The sequence below is a fragment of the Orcinus orca genome, chromosome 4 (assembly GCF_937001465.1).
Source record: "Orcinus orca chromosome 4, mOrcOrc1.1, whole genome shotgun sequence".
Lineage (NCBI taxonomy): Eukaryota > Metazoa > Chordata > Mammalia > Artiodactyla > Delphinidae > Orcinus > Orcinus orca.
In genome coordinates, this window is record NC_064562.1 from 88,115,804 (window position 1) to 88,131,817 (window position 16,014).

General features: G+C 36.1%; 1 protein-coding gene across 14 annotated transcripts in view; it reads right to left on the reverse strand.

Annotated features, from left to right (window-relative positions):
* Positions 1-16,014, reverse strand: part of GRXCR1 (glutaredoxin and cysteine rich domain containing 1) — a 306,050-nt gene that overhangs the window by 277,468 nt on the left and 12,568 nt on the right. For 10 of the 14 annotated variants that reach the window (XR_007477288.1, XR_007477293.1, XR_007477294.1 and 7 more), the window contains exon 3: positions 1,950-2,036. The exons of 1 other annotated variant lie outside the window; for it this stretch is intronic. The gene's annotated coding sequence lies outside the window, so the exon portion shown is untranslated. Of the gene's footprint in view, positions 1-1,949; positions 2,037-4,572; positions 4,675-6,564; positions 7,101-16,014 lie in introns of those variants that run through there. 3 more of the 14 variants (XR_007477295.1, XR_007477291.1, XR_007477296.1) reach the window with 2 other exon arrangements.

Here is a 16,014-nt window from a genome sequence, read left to right on the forward strand (position 1 = left end):
ATGTAATCAAAGTAGATAGTGATAACACATGCATACATATATACGTAATACCTAGTACATAAAAAAATAAGAGAGGAAAAGGGGAAAATGATGGAGGACAGGGTTCTTTCTTCTAGAAAAATGCCAGAAAATAAATGTAGAAGTAATAGAATTCAAAAAATCACCATTTTGCAACCCCGTGTGATATCTGTGATATTCAGACAAGGATCCAAAGGGATGTTAATACCATTCAGTGAAAAGTTGTTAAAAAAGCAGGATAATACATCCTATGATCTCGAAGTATCATCCCACATACCACTTTTGATTTACAAGAGGAAGGGAGGGGTACCTTATGCTGCAGAGCTATAGCAGACATCACCTAACTAAATAACCAAGCTGTTCATCAAGAATGGCACAAACAGGCATCACGTGCTACCTAATGGGATGCAACAGGAAGTACACAAGTGGGAAGTGGGACGTTTTTCTAAATAACTAACCCACACTCCAGAAATGTCAATGGCATGAAAGCAAACAAAAAGACAGAGGGATGGCTCTAGATAAACAAGATGAAAAAGACATGGGATTGGGATTGACTTATATACACTAATATGTATAAAATGGATAACAAATAAGAACCTGCTGTATAAAAAAATAAAATAAAATTCAAAAAAAAATAAATATTTGAATAAAAATATCTCAGATGTTATACAAACATCTAGATCAGTAGTTGTAGGAAGCCCTTAATTTTAATGTAAATTCTTTTGTAATAAACTACAATTTATTTTTTCACTTCAGAAAAAAAATAATAAATTAAAGATAAATAAATAAATAAAAGACATGACAGCAAAATGCATTGCATGATTTATGTTGCATTTTGAATTTAAAAAAACATATGCAATATTTCTTTAGTAACTGGAGAAATTTGAATATGGACCAAATATTCGATTATATTACTGAACAAATGTTAAACTTATTTGCTGTCTAGTAGTATTGTAGTTATATAAGAGAAAGTTCCTGTCCTTGGAGATACACGTTAAGTTATTTAAAGGTGAACTGTTATAACACCTGCAACTTATTTCTAATAATTCAGGAAAACATATGTGTGTTTGATACACATGATTATATACACACAGAAAGAGACAGAGAAAGCATACGTGGCAAGATGTTAACTGGTAATTCTAAATAAAGAATATAGTGTTGCTTATTGGACTATTCTCAACTTTCATAGCATTGAAATTCAAAATAAATTGTGGAAAAAAAAGAGCTAAAGGGAAAAGGAGGGAAAGGTGGTTAACATGGAAGCTCTTCAAGATAATTCCATGTAGAAGGTGGCTCCTATTATATCATTTAAATGCTATGTTAGAGGCAAGATAAATAAATAGTATAATATGATATGTAGCATGATATATGACATGTCATGATATGACATATGATATACATGATATGGTAATCACCTCTGAAGAAAATATCCAAACACATTAACTAAAAGATTAAATTCAGTTAAGTTAAAAATATCTGGAAGCATACATAACTACAGCCATATAACAGTGAAGTTTAATCTCAATTTTACTATCTACTAGTTGTGTAATCTTGGGCATGATACTTAACATTAACTTGACATTTCTTGGATTTCCCTTCTGCAAAACAAAGATGACAATACATAACTCATATGGTTGCTTTGATAAATAAATGCTGTAATGCTGCAGGTCAGTGGGTCTCAGACTTCAGTTGCATCCCAGTCACCTGGAAGGTTTGTCGCCACCCCCAGAGTGTCTAATTAATTAGATTTGGGGTGGAGCCTGAGAGTGTGCATTTCCAATAAGTTCCCATGTGATTCTGGTGCTGTTGGTCTGGGGACCACACTTTGAGAATTACCGCTATATATATTCAAATTGAAAAATGTGCACCCCTTACCAGCAGCAATAGAGAGAGAAATCTGTCCCTCTGCCTCCCAGGGTGACATCTATTACCTTGAGTAGGCTCCTTCACCATCCCATGGTCAGTTGCATTTTTTACTTTAGCTGGAGATCCTCACCATTCCCATCTGTGTCTTGAGCCTGAACACACATAAGTGTCTCATTAGCCAAGAACTGAGCATAACACGTAAGCTGCACTTAGTTCCACTACAGTTTCTTTTTTGGAAACAGGTATCATATGTAAAAACTACACATATTTCTTCTGGAATTAGTCTGCTACATCAATGCCTGTGTGTCGGGTGTTCAGAGTGAACTGTGTCCCAGTGGTACCTTCATGAGCATCTGGCATAAATCTCAGAGCCATTCTACCCAGCTGGATGTCTGCCCTGATTCCTAATTTTCATCTATGTTTCCTGCTAGAAAAACAGCATAGCTGTGACCTTCAGCCTGATCATGTTGGATCTTTCTCACACCCCCACTCCCAGCATGACCTCAAGGATAGACAGAGAAATCAAATTTCTAGTATTGGACTGTGTGAACTAGAAAGCTCACTGCCATAGACCTCATGTGTCCCAACTTAGACCTCCTTTTCGTGGCACTGTCCATATCAAGTTCAAGATTACTCTGCAATCTGACTTGGGTTTTTGAACCTCAACCCCTCACGGATGCTTATAAGAGGAATAGTGTAATAGACTGTAAAGAGCATGGGTTCTGGAGACCCAAAGACTTAAGTTAGAATCCTAGCTTGATTACCAGCTTAGGAAGCCCTTGACCAAATTACTTAAGGCCACTTGAGCCTCGGTTTGCTTATTTGTACGATGGGAATAACAATTTGATTCATAAGATTAAATGAGATAATGCATATGAAAACACTGAATTCAGTGTCTGACTATAGTAAGTATGAGATATGTTAGATTTTTAAAAAAAAATCATAGTGATGATGAAGAGGATGATGACAACTGACAGAGGGAGGACAAGAAAGAAAAACATTCCTATTGGTGAAGTTAAATCTTTGGCTATTTTCTGGCCAGCTTCTGCCCCACATTTATCCCTCCACCTTAAACTCCCACCATGCCTTATATCTCATAGGACTTTAAAAAATTAAAAAATCTTTCCAATGGCTGTCCTAAATCCTAAGATCCAGGAATGGTCATTCTGTTCTTCCCATGATAGACAGAACTTAAAGAGTTAATAGGGACAATTACTCTGCTTCGCAGAATTTCTTAACGGTGGAGAGGTTCCCAGGAGCCCTCTCTTTATGTAGGGCTGTGAGTCTGGAGGTTGGAAACGTTGCCCCTAAGAAAGCCGGACCACACAGTGCTCTATTCTGCAATCTCATGAAATGAGCTCCTTAGTGAGAGACACATGCAATAGATGAAAAAGCAATGGACGAGAAGTTAGAACAGCTGGATTTCAGTTGCAATCTCTCACCAATAACTAGTTGTATGGCCCTGGACACTGTTTCAGAGTATTTTCTCTCTTCCCTTGTGTGTAACATATATACTCACTCTGTAGGATCTCTTCTACCTTTCAAAAATTATGGTTATCTCTGTTTTAATTTTGGCCCTGGATTAGTCTTCCATACTGGAAGAATCATAATTGACATATAGGTTTGTCAATTTCACAGTTCATTTCATGAAAGTCCTGACAGTCACCCAGTAGCTAGCATCAATAACTACATCATAGGAACTTCCCTGGTGGTCCAGTGGTTACGACTTCACCTTCCAATGCATGGGGTGCGGATTCTAAGATCCCACATGCCTCACGGCCAAAAAAACCAAACCATAAAAAAACAGAAGCCAATATTGTAACAAATTCAATGAAGACTTTAAAAAATGGTCCACATCAAAAAAAAAAGAAAATCTTTAGAAGAACTACATCATAATTGTGATGCACCACCTTGAATAAAAAACAGAAGAAAATAACACTGCATTCAAGTAAGATTTATGGGAAGGTAGTCCAAAATCTCATAGATATACACTTATTGTATCGACATTTCTGTAGCTCCATTTATGCCCTAAAGTACAAAAATAAATGCCTTTAACCTTTAAAAAAGCTACAATCAGGTAACAAAACAGCTTCCACAAAATGATTTGATTTTTAAAGAACATACATAGAGTTATGCACACCAAGGTAATGGTGGTGTTTATCACTCAACGATAGTTACAGATTTTGTAAATTTTTTTCTTTTCTTATTATCAGAATTTTCTAATCTTCTACCATGTGCATGTATTTCTTTTGTAATAAAAAACAAAATGCAACATTCTGAATCCTGCTTCTCTATTTCACAGTGTTTTATAGTTTCTCTGCCTGAAAAGTAATTCAGAGTACTACACTTCTAATCTTTTTATGGATGAAAAGGAGAAAAAACCATTCATAGTTCCCTAGCATGTTTTCCAAGCAGAACATTTTTTTCCATTAAACTCTATCCCATCTTTAAGAACTCTCTTATTGAGGTGTCCTTAAACTACTGCCCTTAATTATGACTGTTTCTCATAAAGAAGCAAAAAGTGCTCAGCCACACACACACACACACACACACACACACACACACACACACACAGGGTTGCAGGTTTCAGAGCTCAGATTCACCTGCTCTTCCCCCAACCAGCTATAGAGGTTTTCACACTGGGACACCTTAACAAACTGAAGGACGCACAAAAGCAGAGTTGCCTACCTGGATCTGAATCCTACTCTAGGTTGAGTCATGACTCTGCTATCCTCAAGTTGTGTGACCTTGAGCCCTTTACTTCCCCTCTCACAGCCTCAGTTTTCTCATCTGCGAAATGAGTACACAACGTTGTCAGGACCGCGTGAGATCCTACTCGTAAAAAGGCAAAGTCCAGTGCATGGAAAATAGTAATTACTTATTGGAGCATTGAATGGCTCAATAAATTTAACTATAATTAATTCTAAAATAAAACTTAAGCCTCCTCCCAAATAACTTCAGAAACTTAGCTTTTTTGGTCCAGTACAAAATCCCACCCCATCCTCATCAGTTTTCTCCTATTTGAGAGGAAAAAATATACTTAAAGTATATTTTAGGTAATTTTTCTGCTTCGATTTTATTATATCAAAACTCTACCTACACAATTTCTCAATTTTAAAATCTTTTAATGCTCAAATGAGCAATTTCTATTTCTTAATAAAAAGATTATTATTTCTCAGAAGTAGAATTAATATCTAATCCATCTAACTACACAAACAGAATTTTTTGAGGTGGAAGGAAATTCAGAAGTAGCAGTATCTTTTCTATTCAGACAGATGCCCATTAATACAAACTTATGTTTATATAAGTTTAAAAAATATTTTGAATATTCACATATTCACACTCACTAGCTTTTAAGTTCCTAGCACTAAAACAAAAAGAAACTCTGTTAAATGTTATATTCAAAAGGGATGGTACAGTGTCTGTTAGTACATAAACTTAATCTTTCTTAAATTAATTATCAAACTTTTTTGGTAGCAACTCAGTGGGGCAGTCTACTATAAAATGAAAGCAGAGGGATGTTGAAAGGACCATCCCCATTACCTTTCATGTTTCACTGATTTACTTATTAATCTGTTGTTCTTGTAAAGGCCTCTAATGGTTAATCTTGCTATTGCAATGTACTAGCTCTGCCATGTGAGTAGGGAAAGTACTTGGCCCATCTTTAAGTGTGGTTTATAATAATACCTGCTTCATAGAGACATTGTGAGGATTAGATGAGACAAATGTATAAATCATCAGCAGAATCTGAATATAAGTGCTTATTAAATTTTATGCAATATTATTATCATTATTTTTTATTACTGAGAAAATATGAGCATTGGAGAAGTTAACTTCTTAAGGTTTCTTTAAAGAAGACTATTTGAAAGAGATTAAGTTCCCATGAGAACAGCAATATGTCCTGGTCTATTTTCAAAGTTCATTCCTTGATAAATTAATTCCTCTTGTTACTCCCTTGGGCCAGCTTAGGAGAAAACCTCTTCAATTCCCTACTTCATGGGGTGATTTTACCCCATGAAGTTGACATTCACCTGGTTGAACTCAGCCCTTCACAACCAGTAATTAGGACTTTTTTTTTCCTTAACTATAAAACCATTTAAAAATATGAGTACAAAATACAATGTGATAGGTATCTGTAAGTGTAACAATGCTAAAATACCAAGATTAAGCATACACTAATATTTTGCTTTCTTTACTTCAATTCTCTCACTTTCTTTTCTAAAAAATGAAATGTTACACCTACATCTCTACCCTCAATCTGCCATCTTCCTCCCCAGCAGTAACCACTATCCTAATGCTGATGTGTATTAGATTCATGACATTCTTCTACTTCATTACATATGTAGCATCCATAAATAGTACTATTTTTAAATTCTACATAAATGAATTATACTTGAAGTATAATTTGCAACTTACTCTTTTTTATTCAGCATTGCATTTTTGAAATAAACCATACTTACTCTTGTAGATCTGGAACATTCATTACAAATCTTTGCATAGTAATTGTTTGAATAAACAATGGTTTATACATTTATTCACTGTTAAACGGATTATTTCCCTTGTTACAAACCTGCTCAAAGACTCTCCCTGTGCACAAATGCCTGGGGTTTTCTAGGGTAAAGAAGTAATAAAATAGTAGGATGGACACCAGGTGCAAATTCACCTCTACAAAGTACTCACAAATTGCTCTCCAAAGTCAGCAAACCAATTTACACTCCAACCAACATGTATGTGGTTTCATCTTCCCCCACATCCTCATGAATGCTTGGTACTGTTATATGTATTGAATTTTTCTTATTTGTCATTGATATTATTTTCACATCTGCCTGAATTATTTGCCAATCCAATCATCTGCCAGGAATCTTGTAATGTCATTTTCTGAAAAAAGTCTTTGTAATATCAGGAGACAGAGCAAATGGATGCATGAGTCTAACAATTCAATCATTCATGAAGGATATTTTCTTAAATAAAAAGACAAAATCAGTGAAGGGGATGAGTCAACATCTGAAAATATAAATATGAACCAAAAATCATGTTCTTCTTATAAGGCAGCTGGAGGTAAGCCAACAAAAGAAATCCTAAAGTTCAACTCCTGCTCTGAAATTTAGGGTCATTTAGATTGTATTCATTCCTTAAGAAACCACAAAAGCTGCAATTTCCTCTTTGTATCTTTCAGAAGCAGGGCAGAAATAAAGTCCTCATAGAAATTAATAAATATTGCTGTGAGATGTCATATTCCACTTAGCTGGCAGATCAAGACTGGTTCAATAATTTATATATCAGTTGAGGATAAACTAATGAGCTCTGTGTATGAGGTTGCGTTTATGTAAACGGAATTGTATCCAACTCTTTCATGTTACAAATGTGCTTGCTACTGGGTCTTCATAAAAATAAAAACCACAGTGGTCCTATGAACACGAATGCCAATATTTTTATACAAAGTAATATTAAACACAATAATCTACTACACATTCCTACCTACCAATATTGTACCCATTTCCAGATAAAATTATGAAGAATAATCCTTGCCTTGATAAATGTAATTTTTAAGATTTAAAAAAAATTTTAGTTGTTGCTTCTGTCATTTTTGTTTGCTTTTGTTATTCTATTCCCATTTATACTGCCTACCATTGAAAGATGATAATACTCAGCTATGTAAACTGTCTTTCATTATGGTCTAATCATTGGGATGTATTCTAAGTAATCTTACATAAGAAAACATTCAAACACCTATAAATAATATCTATACAGATCCAAATGAAAATAAAGCTGATGCTTGGTACTGGCACATTACATTCTGAGGCAGCCGTAAAGGTGCTTTGATCTGGATCTCAACAAGACTCTCTGTAAAATATTTAAAATAATTTCCTAGTGTTAATGTTAATTTCATATTAGATAAAAATATATTGCATGCCCTTTCATTTTCATGACTTATTTCTAAGAGGGAGTAGGAGAAAGACTGCTTTGATATAAAGACCTTTTGAAATTGACAATGCTTGATCACTGGATATTCAATAGAGGCAATGATTCAACTAAATTTATATTTGTAAGTGTAATCATTTACTAAGAAATGATTTTTAACAAGCCAAAATATGCATATTATTAATAAAACAATGCAGCGACTTTAGATATTTTAGATATCTAAAGAAAATTGTATCCAACGGAGATACAAAAGGAGAAGTTACAACAGACACCACAGAAATACAAAGCATCCTAAGAGACTACTACAAGCAACTCTATGCCAATAAAATGGACAACCTGGAAGAAATGGACAAATTCACAGAAAGGTATAACCTTCCAACACTGAACGAGGAAGAAATAGAAAATATGAACAGATCAATCACAAGTCATGAAATTGAAACTATGATTAAAAATCTTCCAACAAACAAAAAGTCCAGGACCAGACAGCTTCACAGGTGAATTGTATCAAACATTTAGAGAAGAGCTAACACCCATCCTTCTCAAACTCTTCCAAAAAATTGCAGAAGAGGGAACACTCCCAAACTCATTCTATGAGGCCACCATCACCCTGATACCAAAACCAGACAAAGATACTACAAAAAAAGAAAACTACAGACCAATGTCACTCATGAATATAGATGTAAAAATCCTCAACAAAATACTAGCAAACAGAATCCAACAACACATTAAAAGGATCATACACCATGATCAAGTGAGGTTTATCCCAGGAACGCAAGGATTCTTCAATATACGCAAATCAATCAATGTGATTCATCATATTAAAAGACTGAAGAAGAAAAACCATATGATCATCTCAATAGATGCAGGAAAAGCTTTTGACAAAATTCAACACCCATTTATGATAAAAACTCTCCAGAAAGTGGGCATAGAGGGAACCTACCTCAACATAATAAAGGCCATATATGACAAACCCACAGCAAACATCATTCTCAATGGTGAAAGCATTCCTCTAAGATCAGGAACGAGACAAGGATGTCCACTCTCACCACTATTATTCAACATAGTTTTGGAAGTCCTAGCCATGGCAATCAGAGAACAAAAAGAAATAAAAGGAATCCAAATCGGAAAAGAAGAAGTAAAACTGTCACTGTTTGTAGATGACATGATACTATACATAGAGAATCCTAAAGATGCCACCAGAAAACTACCAGAGCTAATCAATGAATTTGGTAAAGCTGCAGGGTACAAAATTAATGCACAGAAATCTCTTGCATTCCTATACACTAATGATGAAAAATCTGAAAGAGAAATTAAGGAAACACTCCCATTTGCCACTGCAACAAAAAGAATAAAATATCTAGGAATAAACCTACCTAGGGAGACAAAAGACCTGTATGCAGAAAACTATAAGACACTGATGAAAGAAATTAAAGATGATAACAACAGATGGAGAGATATACCATGTTCCTGGAATGGAAGAATGAATATTGTAAAAATGACTATACTACCCAAAGCAATCTACAGATTCAATGCAATCCCTATCAAATTATCAATGGCATTTTTTACAGAACTAGAACAAAAAATCTTAAAATTTGTATGGAGATGCAAAATCCCCGAATAGCCAAAGCAGTCTTGAGGGAAAAAATCGGAGCTGGAGTAATCAGACTCCCTGACTTCAGGCTATACTACAAAGCTACAGTAATCAAGATAGTATGGTACTGGCACAAAAACAGAGATATAGATCAATGGAACTGGACAGAAAGCCCAGAGATAAGCCCAGAGATAAACCCACGCACCTAGGGTCAACTAATCTATGACAAAGGAGGCAAGGATGTACAATGGAGAAAAGACAGTCTCTTCAATAAGTGGTGCTGGGAAAACGGGACAGCTACATGTAGAAAAATGAAATTAGAACACTCCCTAACACCATACACAAAAATAAACTCAAAATGGATTAGAGACCTAAATATAAGAGTGGACACTATAAAACTCTTAGAGGAAAACATAGGAAGAACACTCTTTAACATAAATCACAGCAAGATCTTTTTTGACCCTCCTCCTAGAGTAATGGAAATGAAAACAAAAATAAGCAAATGGGACTTAATGAAACTTAAAAGCTTTTACAAAGCAAAGGAAACTGCAAACAAGATGAAAAGACAACCCTCAGAATGGGAGAAAATATTTGGAAACGAATCAACAGACAAAGAATTAATCTCCAAAATATATAAACAGCTCATGCAGCTCAATATTAAAAAGACAAACAACCCAATCCAAAAATGGGCAGAAGACGTAAGTAGACATTTCTCCAAAGAAGACATACAGATGGCCACGAAGCACATGAAAAGCTGCTCAACATCACTAATTATTAGAGAAATGCAAATCAAAACTACAATGAGTTATCACCTCACACCAGTTAGAATGGGCATCATCAGAAAATCCACAAACAACAAATGCTGGAGAGGGTGTGGAGAAAAGGGGACCCTCTTGCACTGTTGGTGGGAATGTAAATTGATACAGCCACTATGGAGAACAATATGGAGGTTCCTTAAAAAACTAAACACAGGGCTTCCCTGGTGGCACAGTGGTTGAGAGTCCGCCTGCCGATGCAGGGGACACGGGTTCGTGCCCCGGTCCAAGAAGATCCCACATGCCGCGGAGCGGCTGGGCCCGTGCACCACAACTACTGAGCCTGTGCTCTAGAGCCCGTCAGCCACAATGACTGAGCCCGTGTGCTGCAACTATTGAAGCCTGCGCGCCTAGAGCCCATGCTCTGCAACAAGAGAAGCCACCGCAATGAGAAGCCCATGCACTACAATGAAGAGTAGCCCCCACTCGCTGCAACTAGAGAAAGCCCATGCACAGCAACGAAGACCCAACACAGCCAAAAAAAAAAAAAAAAAAAAGAGAGAGAGAGACCCAACATAGACATTAATATGAGCATATGTGATGTCTGGCACTGTTGCAGTCATCAAGCAACCATGAGGTAATCTGCTGTAGCGCAGGGAATGGAAAAACAGAAAGAGGGCAAGAATTGTAGTTTCAGATGACTTTGTTGAGCCACTGAAATAACTAATCCTAGAATAGTCCTACTTTACAGAATTCTGATAATATAAGAGGATCAGCTAAGGAATGTATTCAGTTAAAAGTAATAGAAACCCCAATACAGGGGTTTAAACTAATAAATTTTTATTTTTCTCTTTCAACATTAAGTCCAGAGGTAGGGACAGAGTAGGGATAGAAGATGAGTGACATACAGTAATACAGAAAGGATGTATGTTTAAAGTATTGAGCAATACAGAAATAAAAGTATGGGTTTGTAACAGGAAACCGGGAGGGAATATGAATTAGCCAGACCACAAAGTTTGGTCTAGAACGATGACTTGAGCTATGTTTAAGGTTATGTTTACTTCAATCTACCACGAACAGCCAAAAAAGCAATGCAAAAGATAAATATGAGATCAAGGGAACAAGTGAGCCAACATAGCTCCTCATGCCCTGGTTTCTCACAGAAGTACACCCAAAGTTATCTATGCTTTAATAGAGTGAGGAATCACATTGGAGGAAGCCACAATTGTGAGCTTTCTGTCTCTTATACTGTGAAGCTGTAGAGGAACAGCTCAGGAATCAAGAATCTACATATTCTGTTATTGTAAGAGGAAAAAAAAAAAACCATTCTACCAAGAAAAATATCTTGCTAGACCTAATTCTGTGATGATTCCATGGCTGACACAGGATTTTAGAACTATATTGATAAAAGACAGGACTAGATATGGAGAAACAGATGCAAAACACCAGATCCTTGGAATGAGATTCCTGTGTTAGGGAGTCTAAAAAGCCAAGCCAGGGTGTGTTAGATTTTGCTATGCTCTATTATAGAATCATCTCTGATGCTGTGAAGCCCTCAACATCGAAAAGGAGAGCACGTGGCATGTGATGGAGATTTTAAATCCATTAAGCTTAGTCACTCAAAACTTTTCCTTCATTAAAACATAAAGAAGCAACATGCAAGGAAGTAAGTCAAGCTCCTAGCAGAGTTAAAGAACCAAGTGCACCAGGGAACCGAGCAGCAAGTGAAAGAAACCTCCAAGGGGCAGCTGCTGCTCGTAAAATCCACAAATTCAATACCGTAAGATGTGAGTCACAGAGGATTTTAAAACAGGTGAATGTGTGTGTGATGGAACTTGAAAGCAAAAGCACACACTGATAGCTTCAAGGGGCAACTGATGGTAAAAAGACAGTTTTTTAAAGAATGGTATTGAAAATAGCCTGGGGTGATTTACTGTAGGCTAGCAGTTCCCAAAGTAGGAATGATTTCTGTACCAGCAGCATCAACGTCACCTAGCAACTTAATACACCAATTCTCAGCCTCTGAGGTGGAAGCTGGCAGTCTAGCCAGTGTCAGGGTGATTCTAACACACACCCAAGTTTAAGAAACACTGGTGTGAGGACAAGAAGTCCTAGCCGCCAGTCGGTGTGGTGAGGTGACCAAGAGCACCAGCTCTGGGGTCACACAGCCCTGAGTCTGGATCTCACATCGTCTGCTTCTAGATGCATGAAGTTCGGCAAGTACTTAAATCCTCCAAACCTATTTACAAATATACCTATCTTAGAGGTTCATTGTAGGAATTACCAGTAACATTCATGAAACCTGCTCAGTAAACAATATTAACTATTATTTCATCATCAACATCTTCACAGCACTGTCTGAAGGCATGACTATACTACTTCTCTGTGTGCAAACGCACTGAGATACTCAATGTTCAATATATTCTGTAAAACAATGAGTACCATTTTGTAGCAATATTTGTATACAAATAGTTGAATTACTAATAATAGTAACAACTCTTCTATGATTTAACATATTTGGCATTGTTCTAAGGGCTTTACATACATTAACCCGCTGAATCCTGTTTAATCCTCACAAAAACTCTATAAGATAGAGCCTATTATTATCCCCACTTTACAGATAAGGAAACTGAGGCAAGAGGGGTTAAGTACAGTGCCCAAAGTTACAAAGCTAGAAAGTGGCAGAGTCAGCATTTAAATACAGACAATCTGTCTCAGAGTCTTAGAGTCTGTGTGCTTCACCACTACGCTATACCACTTCCCTAAGTTAAAAACAAATTTTGATGTTTAGGGAAGAAGTTTCAGCTGTCTAGAAAAATACACTTACATGAAATATCTCGTTCTCCAAGGGATTGGAAAAATGAAACTTCCTATTCTTAGTTCTGCTACCTGCTCTGTAAGCATCTCTTCTGTACACATTAAATGCACTCAACCGATTCCACAGACAAGCTGGTGGCCTAAAAAGTGGGATGGCTGTTCCCTCTAAAATGGTAGGAAGAAATAAGAGGCAGGAAGAGCTAGTGAGAAATATACTTAGTGGGAAAATTCATTGAGTTCCCCAGCCTCTAATGTTCTCAGTGCAAGGGCATTCCAGGAAAACAGAACAAACTATTACCCTCTGGCAGCAACAGTATCTCCACTATGTCTGAGTCAGATGCTCAGATGGCTGAATGTACTCCGAGGAAATAAGAGAACAGAGCTCAAGGGGAACAGGCTGCTTTGCTCTGAGTTGCTCTCTGTATGCCTGAGCAAGCTGCCTGGATACCTGTGTATGCGTGGAAGGAAGCAGTTTCCTCGACCTTGCTTGATAGAGTTTTATGGATATATGTCAGGGCTTTCAAAACTTCTCAGTGTTCTAAACAAGAGAATTCAGACTCCAAAGCTGCAATAGAAGGAGGCAGTCCTTTGGACAGAAAGCTGCAAGACAGGTCAATTTTACCCTTAACTCATTCAATCTCTGGCTTTTGAATGCCTGCCAAATTCTTTAGGCTTCTTCAAGGTGACCAATCCAAATAATTCACTCACTGTTTCAACATTCTCAGTTGTCAGTTGTTCTGAGTCTTACTGCATTGTGATAAGAAAAAAACAGAAACAAAAGCAAAAGTCCCTATTTCGTTCCCAATGCCAGAAAACAAACTGCGATGAAATTGAGAGAATGTGAGATGAGCTTTCCCCCTTAATATTTAGGGTGAAACATGCATTGGACCAGGTTTTTGGCAGAATGGAAATTTCAGTAAGTGTGCTACTCCTGTTCTCTCTTGCTGAAAGTGGTATCTCATTGCCAACACACACATTCCCTAAACATCTGTTATGGAAGCAGACATTGAAAAAGAAATACCTATGGTTTACTCTATACATTTTTCCACTATCTAATCTACAAAGAAATACTAGAAGCAGTAAGATTTCTTATATGTTGAGTAAAATGTTTCCTTTCACTATGACTGTTCATTTGTTCTAACAGCGAGAGTTTTTCTATAATGAGAATATTTCCCCTCATCTTCCATTCAACTTATCTGCAAAGAATTCCTAAAAGTTAAAGAACTTTCAGCTTTTGCTAGATGTGTAATAATATTAAGAAATTAATATTAATTTATAGGTGTGATAATGGTATTTTTTTAAGTTTAGTGACTTTGATCTCCTTCAGGAACTAAGCTTCCCACATAACAGAAGGGAAGGACTCCGTAAGGTCTATGGAACAAATTGCCTCAATGTCTTTCATAAGAAAGGCATTAGGTCAATTACTTAGCATAAAAGTCTCTCTTAAGTGTCATAAATTTAAAAAGAAACATCCTCTAATTTTCCATTTTATATAATCCCTTTCAGTAACTCCAAAACTCTCAACAAAGTACTTTTCACAGAGTTTTGACAGCTGTGTTCTGGGGATTGAAGAGATGGGGGAGTAACGGGATTGAGGGCTCCACCTTCTCTCTGAGGTCTTTACCCAGTGTTTCCTTTTCTAAGAATCCATCACCAACCCTAACATCTACTCTCTATGCTCCCTTCAGGACAACTCTCCATTTCTCCATTTGTTTGTTTCTATTCAATTCACCATCATCATTCAGGGTACCTAGATCTTAAAACTAAAAGTAACCAATTAGAAAAAGCCTTGGAAAATAAACAAAATCCAATCCAATGTCGTTGAAAGAACTGTACACATTAATGTTGACAGGAAAAAATATGAAGAGAATGTAAAATAGAATAACACAGTAATGGAGTAGTTGAAATGAATCAAATGGACCAAATATGGACTTCTGTACGTGGAGAGAAGTATTTGGATTACTTGAATCTAGAGAATGAGCCCTGTTAACAGACACAGATGCTAGAAAAATTTCAAGGGTATCTGTAGTTCTAGAGCTCAGATGTCCTAAATGACATCTCTGGTTAATATTCAACCTCAGCCAACTGAGAGTGTAATCTCCAAAAGTGCTTGGAATGCTAACCCTAAAATTGTGTGGATGACATAATTGTTTTCAAGAGAACTATTAGCTTTAAACCTGGAGAATGACGCATTCATATGGTTAAGTAAATCAAACTTATAGTACTAATATTTTTTAGTAAAGTTTAGAAATAATCAATGTATTTAAGAGAATTCTACCTATTACAAAAATATTTCATCCTTGTGATTCCAAACTAAACCGACAGGACTGAATAATTGATTTAGTCAAAGAGATTATGTTGAGATCCACCAGTATTAGAAAATTTAAGAAAGCCTAAGACTTATTTTTATAAGTTAAATTTATCCTATTTTAATGGTTACTTAAGTACTTGGAAGGCTCTTTCAGGTGAGTAAAGGACTTAAAAAGAAAACAAAATGTACCGACTTAATAAGTGTAGTTTAAAACATTTCAGGGAGTTTTTGTTTATGAAAAGAATCAAACATTAACACCTCCTTAAAGTAATTCTTAAAATTTGCTACATTTTTAAGTAGAATAAAATGATTAAGTTGAATTTCAAAGCTTAAGAAAGAACTGTGTTTTTAATATATAAATTTAATACATTTAATATTAAATTTTAAAAATAAAGTTTGCTTTGGATAACTTTTTCGGGATCCAAAAGCCGTCCTCAAGAACACGGAAAACTAACATCGAAAAGACGGCCACAGCAGCTTCGTAATATGGTATGCCACTCTTCCCTCACAGTGCAGTCTGTACACAACTCAAAGACTGATGCTTCCATAATGCTATTAAGTACCATCTCTCTTCAGAGACCTCTAATTCTTTAATTTTTCCCTTTTCTGATTTTAAAGAGAGACAAAATGGAAATAGAAGACCTTTCTATGTGTTTATTTCATCCATTGCCTTTGTGAGTCTTGTTTTCACCCCTAAGATTTTTTCTTTTTTAATTTTTATTAAATTTGTTTAA